Source organism: Lipotes vexillifer, unplaced genomic scaffold, assembly GCF_000442215.2.
Source record: "Lipotes vexillifer unplaced genomic scaffold, Lipotes_vexillifer_v1.1 scaffold442, whole genome shotgun sequence".
Lineage (NCBI taxonomy): Eukaryota > Metazoa > Chordata > Mammalia > Artiodactyla > Lipotidae > Lipotes > Lipotes vexillifer.
In genome coordinates, this window is record NW_006790311.1 from 1,707,700 (window position 1) to 1,720,458 (window position 12,759).

At 61.6% G+C, this 12,759-nt stretch overlaps 1 protein-coding gene across 1 annotated transcript in view; it reads left to right on the forward strand.

Moving 5' to 3' along the window:
• Nucleotides 1-203: 203 nt before the first annotated feature.
• Nucleotides 204-12,759, forward strand: part of ST3GAL4 (ST3 beta-galactoside alpha-2,3-sialyltransferase 4) — a 34,540-nt gene continuing 21,984 nt past the window's right edge. The window contains exon 1 of the mRNA XM_007463626.1: nucleotides 204-387. The gene's annotated coding sequence lies outside the window, so the exon portion shown is untranslated. The remainder of the gene's footprint in view (nucleotides 388-12,759) is intronic.

The following is a 12,759-nucleotide window of genomic DNA, read 5'->3' on the forward strand; positions in this document are numbered from 1 at the left end:
TGGCCCCGCCGCCTGCCCTCTCCGCCGGCCTCCGCGGCTCCCGGACCGTCGCGAGCCCCCGGCATCGGCCCCGCCCGCAAGCAGGATCTCCCGAGTCGAGTCCTTCCTCCTCCCCCACCCCGCCCTTCCTCCTCCTGCCCGCCCGCTCCCCAGTCGGCTCCCCGGCCGTGTGCGCAAGCGTGTCCGGCCCCTTCCCCGCCCCGCGCCTGTGCCCGGGCCCCCGCCTCCCAGCAGGCGGACTTACCCGCTCGCAGGACGGCGCCGCGCCCGGGACAGGGACCGGGCCGAGCGGAGCCGCCGCGCCAGTGCCGCGCCTCCAGCCCGTGCGCCTAGCGGATCGGAGCTGCGCGCGGAACTGTCCTGCCTCGCCCCGCGCCACCCGCGAGGGTGAGTACGCGGCGGCCGGTCCCCGTGGGGCCCGCGAGGGAGGGTGGGGAGCGCCTCCGGGTCCCGGCTTCCCGGTTGCCCGGTTGCCCGGTTCCCCGCCCGGCGCCGCAGCCGGGGAGGTGGTCGGGCCGGGCACATGGGCGCCGCGCGGGGCCGGGGCCGGGTGGGGAGGCCACAGCCCTGGGATCCCTTGCCCTGGACCAGTTTTTCGCGGGAAGCCGATTCTTTCTGCTCCTTGGGAGTGAGCAAACGGGACGGTCCTCTTCTCTGGAAAGTTTCTAGCCCCCACCCCTGCGCATCCTCTGAGCCGACTTCTTGCCACAACTGCCCCACCGAGCCCAGGAGATCCTGGGCTGGCTTGCCTGCAAGTGGCAGGCTCTGCTGGGTCCGGCTGTGTGCAGGAGACCCAAGGTCACCAAGCAGAGCCCAAAGGTGGGGCTGCTAAGCTGCAGGCTGGCTGTGCCCAAGACACCAGTCCACGTTGCGGGGCTCTTTGGGCCTAGGCCACTGGGCCACAGAGCTGCCTGGCTGGTGGGCAGTGGGATGGGATGGGGTTGGGGTGAAGGTGGAGTCCAGCTGGGGGCAGAATCGCTGGGCTCAGCCATCTGTGCTGGGTGCCCCCCTGGGGCCCCTGCTGGCTGGGACCTCCCAGGCAGCCCAGAGCTGCCAACATGTCTGCCAGCACTGCCCCCTCCATTCCCAGTCCTGGGGGAGGCTCCTTCTGGGCATAGGAGGCCTGACCTACTGCTGCCACTTCCTCCGTCTGTCCCGCAGACTGGGTCCCGAGTGCTGGGGTTGGGGGCTCCTGCCAGAGGACTGGGGCTACAGGCACCGTCCGGGTGCTCAGCTGTGCCCATGTGACCTCATGCCCACCCACAGGCTGGCACCCCCATACGCTTCTCACAGAAGCCTGTGCTTTCCACCGCTGGGGGGAGGCACAGTGTGGAAGCCAAGTTCAGGCAGACTTATTCTTTGCGGAACCTTGGGAACGGGCCTGGTACAGCTAGGGTGTCACCAGAGGCACAAACCAATACCGCGCTCTCCTGAGCTTTGCTGTGTCGCGGGGGGCAGGGAGGGGGGATCATAAAGGCGTTGGGTACTGTGGAAGGTGCCTGCACAGAGACGGAGGTATGTGAGTGTTCGCTATTAGCAGCGGTTCTCCCGCACTCTCCAAAGTTGTCCACACTCACCAAAGCTGCCCCATAATTGTAGAGGGGGTGCCTGGGAGGCGCCAGCTGTTTGGGGTCTAGAAATGAACTTCTGGGGCTTTTTCTCTTTGCCGGGAGCTCATCTGTGAATAACCCCTGCCCGAGCCAAGGTGGCCCAGGTCCCTCTAGCCTGTTCCTGGCTCTGCTTGTGTCTCCCCTGCACGTGCTCTTCGTGCCTCCATCCCTCAGCATCCATGTGCTGGGCGGGAGATCTTAGTCTGTCCCCTGAGCCCTGGGTCTCCCTCCCAGCAGCTGAGGGAGAGCCAGGAGTCGGGGGCTTCCCCCCCAGAGTCCGGGTGGTCAGGGGTTAGGAGGGGAGGGTAGACAGGAGGTGGAGTTAGGAAAGTAGTGCTGGAGCCTCTTGCTTGGACTGTGGGTGGAGAGGCATCTGTGGCTTGGGAGTGGGCTGTGCTCAGAGCCACAGGCCCCTGGCCCGTGAGTGGAGGCCCAGGCCGAGGAAGCCCTCGGCGTCTTCTGGGCCGTCTTCCCTTCCCTCCCTCACCCCTTCCCTACCCAGAGCAGTGACTCAGTCCCCACTCCTCAGAAACAGACTTGCTCAGCCTCTCCACCCTGCCAGCCCTCTTAGATCCCTGGGATCCAGTTTTCTGGAGAGAACCGAGAATCTGCTCCTTTCAGAATTATATAACAAATCCTGGAAAGAGGCCCCCCTACCCTTCCACCAACTGGAGCAGAGAGGCCAGACCCCCCCTTCCTGTGCCCCAGCTTAACCTGTGGCCATCTGTGGTTTACCCCTACTGGCCTGGTATCTGCCCTGCACTGGGTGCCCGCCCAGACCCTACCTGGGTACGTTCTCTGGGCGAATTCTTCCTCTCAGCGCAGCTCAAAGGTTTGCCCTCTCCGTCGTGGGGAAGGGGTCCCTCCACCTCAGAATGACACAAAGGGGTCCCAGACCATGGTGGGGTGGGAACCTCCGGCCTCCTGAAAGGGACCCTTCAGATCAACGTCCCAGAGGGTCCCAGAATCTGAGAGCCAGACCTACAGATTGTGCCCAAGGCATCCACCACAAACCAGCTGAGTCCCCAGGCCCTGGGGTTTGGACCCTCGGTGTCAGGGAGCAGGGCAGTCAGGTGGGGGGACACCCAGAAAACATGCAGGGCCTGCCCCGCCTCCTGACTCCTCAGCTGCCCTGGGGTTACACACTTCCCTGCAGAAACGAGCTGGCTTCCCATATGCCTCTCGACCTCAGCTCCTCCTTCCTTCTCGACTCTTGGCCTTGACCTGAAACCTTTGGTTTCCTTGAGGAAGTGACTAGGGCAGGCAGGTTTGGGTGCCTGCCTTTCTCGTTTGTCACCCCTTCCCAGAGGTGCTCGGCAGTTGTACACGAGTGTTCTGAGCGCCCCTGGAGGGGCTGCTGGCCACCCCTGGCCTCACGTTCACTCCTGACCTGTATCACATTCCTAGTGTGTGTGTGTGTGTGTGTGTGTGTGTGTGTGTGTGTGTGTGTGTGTGTGTGTGTGTGAGGGTGAGTGATGCTCTTTATTCTACGGATAGAGGAAGTGGTCAAATGTAGCTACAAGTGGGAGCAGCTGTATGTGATGCCTGGGCCCCAGCCAGGTGCCGTGGGCCTCCGACTGGTGCCCCTGAGGCTGGCACGGGGTGAACTCTGCCAGGGGGTGTGCTGGGTTGATGGCTCTTCAGCGTGAGGAAGGCCACCCCAAGCTGCAGGTTTTACTTTAATCTTGGCCCCTTGCCTGGGACCGGGAGACTTCCAGCCGGATGACTGCCTTATCTCTGCCACCCCACACCCCGCAAAGCCATCCTGCAGAGAGATGATGTGAATGCTCCAGAATCTGAAGCCCTGGCCTCTGCCCTGAGCCCAGCAGGGAGGAGGGTGCTGCTGGGGCCGGGGGGGTGTCCACCTGGGCCTCGAGGGTGAGGAAGGCCTGGCTGTAGGATGGCCCCTTCTTCCTGTCTGCAGCTTCACTTCAAAGCCCCAGTGTGTCAGGGGCCCCAGGATCTTGCTTTCCTGGGCAGGGTGGGGACCATGGTTGCTAGAAAGAGGGCACAGAGCAATGTGCAGAGCCCTCGGCTCGCGCACCGTTGTTCTGCGTGGGTCCAAACCCTCCTCCGGGGTGCACGTTCCAGGGCCTGTGGTGATGCTCCTGTGTCCATGGTCTGCCCTGTGTCCTCTGCCCGTGCAGCCTCTGCAAATACCTGTCCTTATAGTAAAAAGGGACTTAGTAAATAACAAAACTAGTTATGATTTATCTATCGAGCACTTATTAAAAGCCTGACCCAATAAACCTAAAAAAAAAAAAAAGTGCTGTCCACTTATTTACATCACTTCACGTAAGCACCACCCTTTCATTAAGCCCATTTGTAAATGAAGCCATGGAGGCTCTGGAAGATTAAACCATTTGGCCAAGGTCACACGACTCCTAAGCAGCTGAGCTGGGACTCCTAGCTAGGCCTGTTTCCAAAACCTGCGCTTTTCAGCCCAGTTCGCCACTGCTCTGCAAGCTTATCTTCCCCTGCCCTGTGATCCATGAAGAGGGCGAGGCTCAGAGGTGTGAAAGGGTTTGCTCAAGGCCACCGGGTGTGGGTGACAAAGGAGAACACAGCCCTCCTGATTCGCAGCCCCGCAGCCCAGGGCTCTGTGCGGCACTGAAGCCCACGTCTGGCCCTGCCGGTCCTGCCTCCCCATCCCCTGCCTCTCTCAGCTGGGCAGGGCTGGGCTCTCCTTCCTCCCTCCCCGCTGCGGCCCCTCCCAGCGCCTGCCGGCCCCCACCTCTCCCACTTTCCCTCCGGTAATTGCTTCCATCTGGCCTGCCCATCGGCTCCTATTCCTTGGAAATGCGGCTCCCCCGCTGCCGCCCACAAGGCGGCAAGGCCTCATCCGGCAACCACGGCGACACGTGGGGAAGGGGCGGGGTCCTCCGGGGGTCTGAGCGCGGGGACCCGGCCAAGGTGGCTGCTCCTGGCATCTGGCATCCCCAGATTCCTGCCAGGCCACAGTACCTTTTGCTCTGGGGCTCTCCTGGACCCTGGCCTGGCCTGGCTCAAGGCCAGAGAGGCTCCTCAAAGACCTGCTTCCCCTCTGCTCCTTAGAGGTCACTCAGGTCAGGAGGAGGTTGGAAGGGATGGCAGGAGAGAAGTGGGGGCCAGCAGGGGCCCACCCTGGCAACCCACTGCTTGAAGGTCACGGGAGGGGAGCAAAGCAGGGGACGGGCGGAGGCAGAGACCTAGGGACCTGGGAACTCTGGGCAGGTGAGAAGGGAGATGGCTCATTTCCTTTGGTTCCGAGCAATTGACTCAGAACCAGCAAAACTCAAGATGAAGCTTCATATTTTGTCGTGATCAAAAGTAAAACTTGCACGTTTAATGGTGTGTTCAGTGCTCTCTGGACTCCCTTGCCTAGGCTGGGCGGGGAGGGACCCAGGGTCTTCAGTGTGGCCATCTGGAGCTTTCAGGAGCAGGCCTCTGCCTGTGTAGGGGGCAAGTGCCCTGCGGCTGAAGATGTCCAAGCTTGGACCCGTGACCTTGGCAGGGACGGTCCGGAGGAGATGCAGGCATTGGAGGGGCATGTTTGTGGTGTGAAATGGGTTTGAAAACTCTCAAGGCGTTTTCCTCCCTGACTTTTTAGGGTTTTCACGTAAGCTTCAGGAGCCTGTCATCTCATTGCCGTGTCCTTCATGCCTGGAATGATGTCTAACAAATAATAAGTGCTCACATTGTCTTCACTGTGTCCCTGCTTTGCTTCTCCCTTTCCTTGGGGCGAAGGGCGAGGTTTCCCATTTGACAGCTGAGCTGTTTGGAGCCTGGCCTGGCAGCCTTTTCAGACGCAGGAGAGGCAGGCAGGAGCCCTGGGGGTGGGGTGGGCAGGAGTCTGCCCACCGGGAGGGCATCCCGCCACTCCCCCATGCCAGGGCCAGCTGGTCACATTCCTGCCCCCATCCCCTCCTCAGCCCTGCCTTTGGGTCCTTGCACAGACTGGTCCTAACCTCCCCTCGTGCCCAACGTCAGTTCTCCCCTTATCCGGGTCCACGAAAAGCTCCCCAGGGGTGGAACCCTCTGGGGTGTCATCTCAGGAGTTAGGGCTCAAGAGGCGGGTTTGCCCCCATTCTTGCTTCACCCCAAACGACTCCACTCTTATTCCTTCTACATATTGGGTTTCCACATAAAATCTCATTTGAAAGTGGGAGAGAGGGTGTCTCGGCTTAAAACCCTTTTTATTTGAAAACCTCCGTTGGGCGCCGGTCGGACTGTCCTACTTGCCCCGCCGCGTGTTCTCAGCTCCCCACCTCTGCTCCCACTGTCCCCTGACAGTGGCTTGGGCGCCGTTGGCAGTCCCCTTCCTAGACTGCATCCGACTCAAGCCTGTTCTGAGGCTCCCCTGACGGCCGGGCACGCTTGTCACTTACCCCACCCCCCCCACAGGTCCCAGCCTGTGACATCAAGGGACGCTACCACCCGTGAGCTCAGACGGGTCAGGGAGGGCAGGGCTGCACAGCCTTGGGCCCGACACGGAGCCTCGGTTTCTCCACTTCTGAACCAGAGTGCGTTTCAGATCATGTCCCAGCACCTGGGGCCTGCCTCTGTAAGTGCTGGCTGGTGGGCTTTCTGTGATTCAGGGTTCGGCCCAGAGACTGCAGAGTGCCTTCCTTCGGGGCCAGGAAGCCAGGCAGGTGGCCTTTGTCTTCTCTGTCCGCCCCCAGCTGTGTGACCTCAGGCAGGTCTGGGACTTTGGCTCTCCATCAGCCCATCCAATAACTGGGCTAATAGCGTCTGCCGCAGCGCAGCTCACGGGATGGATCTCGGAGCACAGATGATAGACACTGGTGAGCTCGGGAGGCCTCAGAGGTCCCGGCTGATGTTAGACTGTCGGGTAGGATCCGTGACCGTCTGACTCCCCATCGTGTCCCCAGCACCCAGCACCGCACTGGCACGTAGTAGCCTCTCGGTAACTCTTTCTTTTTGCAAAGGTGGGAGCTGAGACTCAAAAAAGTAACTTACTGTTCAAGGTCTCAGAGCGACTTTTTCCCCAGACAGGGGCTGCCTCTCCTGTGCTCCATCCCACCCCTGTCTCTCCTTTCTCCAAGGTCCTGGTTTGCCCTCTGGTTCCAATGATCCAGGATTGTTGAGGCTGAAACCCCTGGGGCGTGGCTGGCGGTGGGACTGGGTGGGCTGGGACCAGTGCTCTGGAAACGCCCCCGCCCTGTGCTGCGTCTCCTGGACCCGCCTGTCCGGCTGAGAGGGTGTGCAAGCATCCTTGCAGGAGGTGTGGGCCCTTCTCTCCACACCGCCCCCTTCTCCTCTTGTCCCCTCGTTGGTCCTTTTCCTCTTTCTCCTCTTTTCCCGACCCTCCTGCCTTCCTTCCCTTCTCCTTCAGATCTCTCCCAGCTCCTCCCCCAGCCACCCCTCTTCCTCTGTGTCTGCCTCCTCTTCTTCCCCCCCACCCGCGCGCCTCTGCCCCCGCCCCGCCCCACCCAGGCTTGGCATCCCCGCTGTCCTGCCTGATGTGGGTGCCCTGCAGCCGTGGAGGTTCAGGAGCACCTCCTCTTGTTGGCGGCCCCAGCATCTTCGAGCGGGACGCTCGTGCAGCAGTCGGGTTGGGTGAAGGGACAGGGCCTGCCCCAGGTGCGGATGCTCTGATCTTAAGCTCAGCTTCCTGGGCCCGCACCTCCCTTCTTGGACAGCTTTCTGGGTGGGAAGGCAGGATCTCATCCCGGAGCCAGAGGGCCTCCAAAGTAGAGCTGGCTGGTGGAGCTTCTCTGGCCTCTGACCTCTGCCCTCCTCTCTCCAGAGGTACCTGCTGGGATGGAGGAGGCTGATCAGAGCAGGAAGGAGATTTCTGCTCAGATGCCTCCAGGTGAGCACACAGCGCGCGTGTGCGCGCGCGCGCGGGAGAGTATGTACACAGGTTGTGTGGCAGAGAGAACATGGGCCTGCATCCACGTGTGGACAAGAATGGGGTCCACTGGTGTGGGTCTGGGCCCCCCTCCAGGCCTTCACTGTGCAGCCCTTGCTCCTAGCCCAGAGCTCTCCTCTCTGGGCTTTGGGGCCCTGGCTCTGCACTGAGGCTTTCCTCTGTCTTGGGGGCCAGCTGCTCCCCTGTTGTGGTCCCACGTGGTGGTGGCTGATCCGGGGCCACCCACTCAGCTGCCTGGGGGCCCTGGGGCCAGCGTGTTTTGCCCCCCACCTCCCCCAGTGGAGGCGTGGGGGGGCTTCCTGCCCGGTGCCTCACCCCTGCCAAGGCGGAGGGAATGGGGAACAGCTGCGCTGGCTGATCCCGGCTCCGTATGGATTTGGTTTGACAACAAAGCTCCCTCTGTGTGTTCTCAGGCCCCTTACATAACCGGGGTGGGGGAGGCAGGCAGGAGGAGTTGGAGATGGGGACAAGGTGACAGCAGGATGGGGCAGCTGGAAAGGGGACCGGGGCCGGGAGGGGCGGGGAGGGGAGGGAGAGAGAGATGACCGTTGAGTAGGAGGGAGGGTGGGCAGCGGCAGGAGGAAGAGCCTTGGCCTGACCCCGCAGTCCTACTTCCCGCCTCCCAGGGCGGAGGACGCTCCATTTCCAGGTCCCCTGGCCTTGTCCTGTGGGTGCCTTGTCTTCCTTTCCGGAGCCCCGCCTGTCAGCCCTGGACCTGCAGAGGAGGGGCTGCTGGGCCTGAGAGGTGTCCTTACCCCACCCTGTAACCGAGCACGTTCCCTAAAGACGGGAATCGGTCTCCCTGGTGCCTTGGGCTTCTCGTCCCTCCTCCTATAGCCCCGGACCTGGGCCAGAAGCCCCCCAGCTACTCTCTTGATGGTGCTGCTGAGGGACGCTGACCCTGTCGGGTGGCTCCAGGCCTCCCAGCTCCTCACACAGCCCCCCATCTGGGGCCTCCCCAGCTCCAGACCCTCGGCCACTTCAGAGGCCTTGTGACCCTGTCCCCTGCACACCACCCCCCTCAATAATCAGACACTCTTCTCACTGTCACTGTCCCCGCAGCTGTCCAAATACAGTGAGAAGAAAATGTTCTCTTTCCAGAACAGCTGGACCGACAGGCCGGGAAGGCCAGGTGAGCTGGCCAGGCTTGGGTGTGTTCCTGGGGGTGGGAGGGGCCCTGTCCCAGGACCCTGATCCTGACAGCTTCTAGGCAGGAGGAAGGGCTCGCGGAAGAGGCCAAGAGGATGGGTGGGGGCGCCTGTCGGGCCTCCCACCTTCAGACGGGGCCAGGGCCCTGCGGTGTCTCAGTCTCCTAGGCCTTCTCGGGGTCTCCTCTGTGCCTCAGTTTTTCCGAGTCTGCTTCTGGCCCCAGACTTCCTCAGAAAGAGCCCCGGATGTGGTCTGGCCCTGAGGGTGGTGCTCATGCGCAGGCCGCAGGGGACTGACAGCTCCTGCCCTTCCAGCCTGAGAACCACGACGGCTCCCAGAAGGGCAGAGGGGAGGAGCTGCTGGCAAAGCCCGGGGCTTTCCTGGGCGTGAGTGGCAGAGAGCCCAGGGTTCTGGCTCATGGCTTGACCCCCGGCACCGCCCTCCGTGAGATTTAGGGTGCCCGCCCAGGGGCACCCTCTAGGACCCTGGGCCAGCAGCTCTGGGGAGAGGTGGCGTGGGCATGGCCCAAACCTGCCAAGCAAGCCCGAGACTGGAATCCTCAGTCCCCAGCCCTGACTGCCCCAGTCCTGCCCTCCTCCGCCTCCCCCAGGACTGGGAGCCAGGATGAGTCTGGAATTGCTAATGCCTCGGGGCTTGAGCCCAAAAGGGCTTGAATGGGGTGGGAGGTGGGCAGGGGAAGGCCTATGGGTTTCCTGGACTTGTTAGCGGGAAGATGAAGATCAGGTGCAGGTGCAGAGAGGCTGGGACAGGCCAGGAGGATGGTGAGTGAACGCTGCTGCTGCGGGGGTGCGCTGCCCCGGGGCAGCGGCCTCTGCCCCGTGCCTGACATTGCCTCCCCTGGCCCCGGGAACATGCTTACAAGGCCGAGTGTCCCCCCCATTTGCTTTCCTGCAGCCCCCTGCTCGACAACCCACCTTCCCGGGTACCTCTGAGCACAGCTGGGGTGGGGCTCCCTTCCCGGGAGCTGGGCTTGGCCGCCCCAAGCCAGGAGCCCAGGGCTCCCCTTTACTCAACGTTTGGAGATGACAAGATCGCCGGAGGACTGGCTCAGCCACTCCTGGCCCCTCCCAAATCTCAAGGTCCCTGGCTGACAGCCCAAGGGACCTGCAACCTGACAAACTCCGCTGGAGCCGGAGCTGAAGTTGAAGGAAGCCGGTGGGCAGTGCCCTTCTCGAAAGATGGGGGAAGACAGCGCCCTGGCAGAGGAGGCCCAGCAGGCCCCAGACGCTGTACGTTGTGGCGGGAAGTGGGGCCAGCAGGGAGGAGGGAGAAGGGGGGGCTCACGGAGAGGGGGAGGTGTGTGTGTGTGTGTGTGTGTGTGTGTGTGTGTGTGTGTGTGTGTGAGTGTGTAGGGGTCATGTTTATTCTGGGGTGTGCTCCTGTGCTTGAACAGGGATTCATGTGTTTGTGCTCAGAGGTGTGTTTGTAGGTTTTCAACACGGAGGGTCTCAGTGGACCAGAGCGGAGTTGGCCTGGGAAGGGGCTCAGAGGGTCCTCTGGGTGCCTCCTGGCTCTGTGCGTGCTCAGATCTACCTCCCTGTTTCCCCACAGGGGCTGCATGAGCCCCTGGCAGGGGAGGCTCTGGGTCATCCCTGATGACCTGGCAGCCCTCCTGCCAGCAGTCCCACCTGCTCTGCCCTGGCCCTGCCCCAGAGGGACCACTGGTCAGACTGGAAGGTCTGCACCTTCCCCAGCAACACCTAGAATGCTAGCCGCCCCTCCCCTTCCCTCATCGGTAACCTTTACCTCCAGGAGAGTTGTATAAAACAGCTGATTTGTGGAAACATCTTACTGATGTGAAACGAACTCAAAAGGGTCTCTCTTATCGGCTTCGCTGTTCCCAGGGGACAGGCTGATGCAGGAAACGGAGGTCTTGTTTTCATTCTCCGCAGTTTCATTTCTCCTCCAGAAACCCCACCTCAGAGGCCGTCCTGCCCCGCCGCACACCACCATGCACAGTCCTCCCCTTTTGCCCTAATCCCACCCTCAGCAACTCTGACCCTGGTGGGCTCCTGATAGAAATTCAGGCGTGCACTGAACTTGGCCCTGTACCGTCCCTGCTGGGGGACTTTGGGAGTACCAGCTCTGGAGAGGGGACACCACTCTGCAAATGAGGCACTGCTCGAGTGGAGCGGGTGCTGCCCCTGGAGCTGCCGGGGGAGGGGGACAGCTTGGCGCTGGCTGGAGGTCTGTGCCCGCGGCCCGTGGGACTGGGCACTTTCTCTAGGAGGGGCTGTACCCAGAAAGGGAGAGCGGCTTGGCCACTGAGGACTCCCACGCCCCCTGAGCCTGGCCTGTACGTGGGATCCATGTTCAGTGCAGGCAGAGTCTGGGTGGCAGTCCCCCGGTCCCCGGGCAGCTGCGTGTGTGCCATGAGTGCAGTGGACCCAGCGGCTGGGAGGAGAGGTGAGTGCAGTCGTGGTTGTGGTGTCAGGTGGGAGCTCTGGACTGCTCCCCGTGCTGGGCTGGGGCGGACCTGGAGTGGAGAGGGGCTGCCACGCACTGGGGGGAGGCCCAGACCAGGAGTCACCTTCAGCTTCCAGGGGCCCAGTGCTTGCTCCGGGCTCAGCCGGTGCTAAGGCTGCGGGCTTTCAATCCTGGCATGTGTTTTGAGGCTCCCACACCTCCCAGAACTTGTTCTTGCTACTCCCATTTCACAGATGGGAAGTCTGAGGCCCAAGAGATGTAGGAGCTTCTCTAGAGCCACCCCAGACAGCTCCCCCCAATTCATGGGTGCCAGAGAGTGTAGGGCTTCTGAGCAGTTCAGACTGCTTGAATTCTTTATTTCTGGAGACCCCGGGACCCTTAATGTACCTCTGCGTGCCTGTTTGCTCATCTGTAAATGAGAATGAAAGAGGACTACCACACAGAGTGTTTTAAAAATTAAATGAGGTTTTGCACAAGAGCTGCCGAACAGCCCCAGGGATCTTTAAAAAATGAATCCAGAGTGTCACTCCTCTGTTCATACCCTCCAGTGACTTCTCATGGAACCCTGAGTAACGTCCAGGCTCCAGGGTGGCCTGTGACGTCCTGTACCACCCGGCCAGCGGGTCTCCCTGGCACCGCCACTGGCCCTTCCTCACTGTCTCCGGTTACTTTGGACTTGTTTCTGTTACTTACACCCCACAGGCCCGAGGGTCTTTGCTCTTCTCTCAGGCTGGAACCTCTGCTCCCACTCCCCCACCCCCCTTTCCATGACCGCCTCTCGCTTAGGTCTGAGGTCGAGAGCCAGCCCCTCAGGGACCTGCCAACGTTCCATCCCAAGGTGCTGCCCCGTATCCCTCTGCTCCACTGCCCTGTTCTGATGGCCTCACCGTGTGTTCCTTCTTCTTCTTTTTTTAAAATAAATTTACTTATTTTATTTATTTTTGGTTGCGTTGGGTCTTCATTGCTGCGCGCGGTCTTTCTCTAGTTGCGGCGAGCAGGGTCTACTCTTCGTTGCGGTGCACAGACTTACTGCGGTGGCTTCTCTTGTTGCGGAGCACGGACTCTAGGCGTGCAGGCTTCAGTAGCTGTGGCACGTGGGCTCAGTAATTGTGGCTCGTGGGCTCTAGAGCACAGGCTCAGTAGTTGTGGTGCACGGGCTTTAGTTGCTCCGTGGCGTGTGGGATCTTCCCGGACCAGGGCTCGAACCCGTGTCTCCTGCATTGGCAGGTGGATTCTTAACCACTGTGCCACCAGGGAAGCCCTCACCGTGTGTTTCATGGCGCCTTTTCTTATTTATCTATGTGGTTGTCAGGTGTCTCCCCCCACCCCTCCCCCCACTCCCCAGGTGTGCACTCCAGGAGCACAGGCCTGTTACCTTGTTTCCTGCTGTAGTTCAGTGCCTGAGGCTGTGCCCTGGGTGCAGTAGGCCCGTAGTCCCTGTCAGCTCCTGTTTCTTCTGGACTGGCCAGCCTCACCGTGTCCCTGGAGGCCTCAGGACCCCAAACCTGCCCCGGGACAGGGCTGTTCTTGCAGACAAGCCCTTCTGAGGAGCAGGCAGGTGGGGCAGGGGGGTGTCTCCTTGGCTTTCCTTCCCCCACTCAGGATTCGTCTAAGGGTGACCTCACTTAGAACATCACCCGGCTGCCCAAGGTTTATGAAGTGGCTGGCGATGGGCCG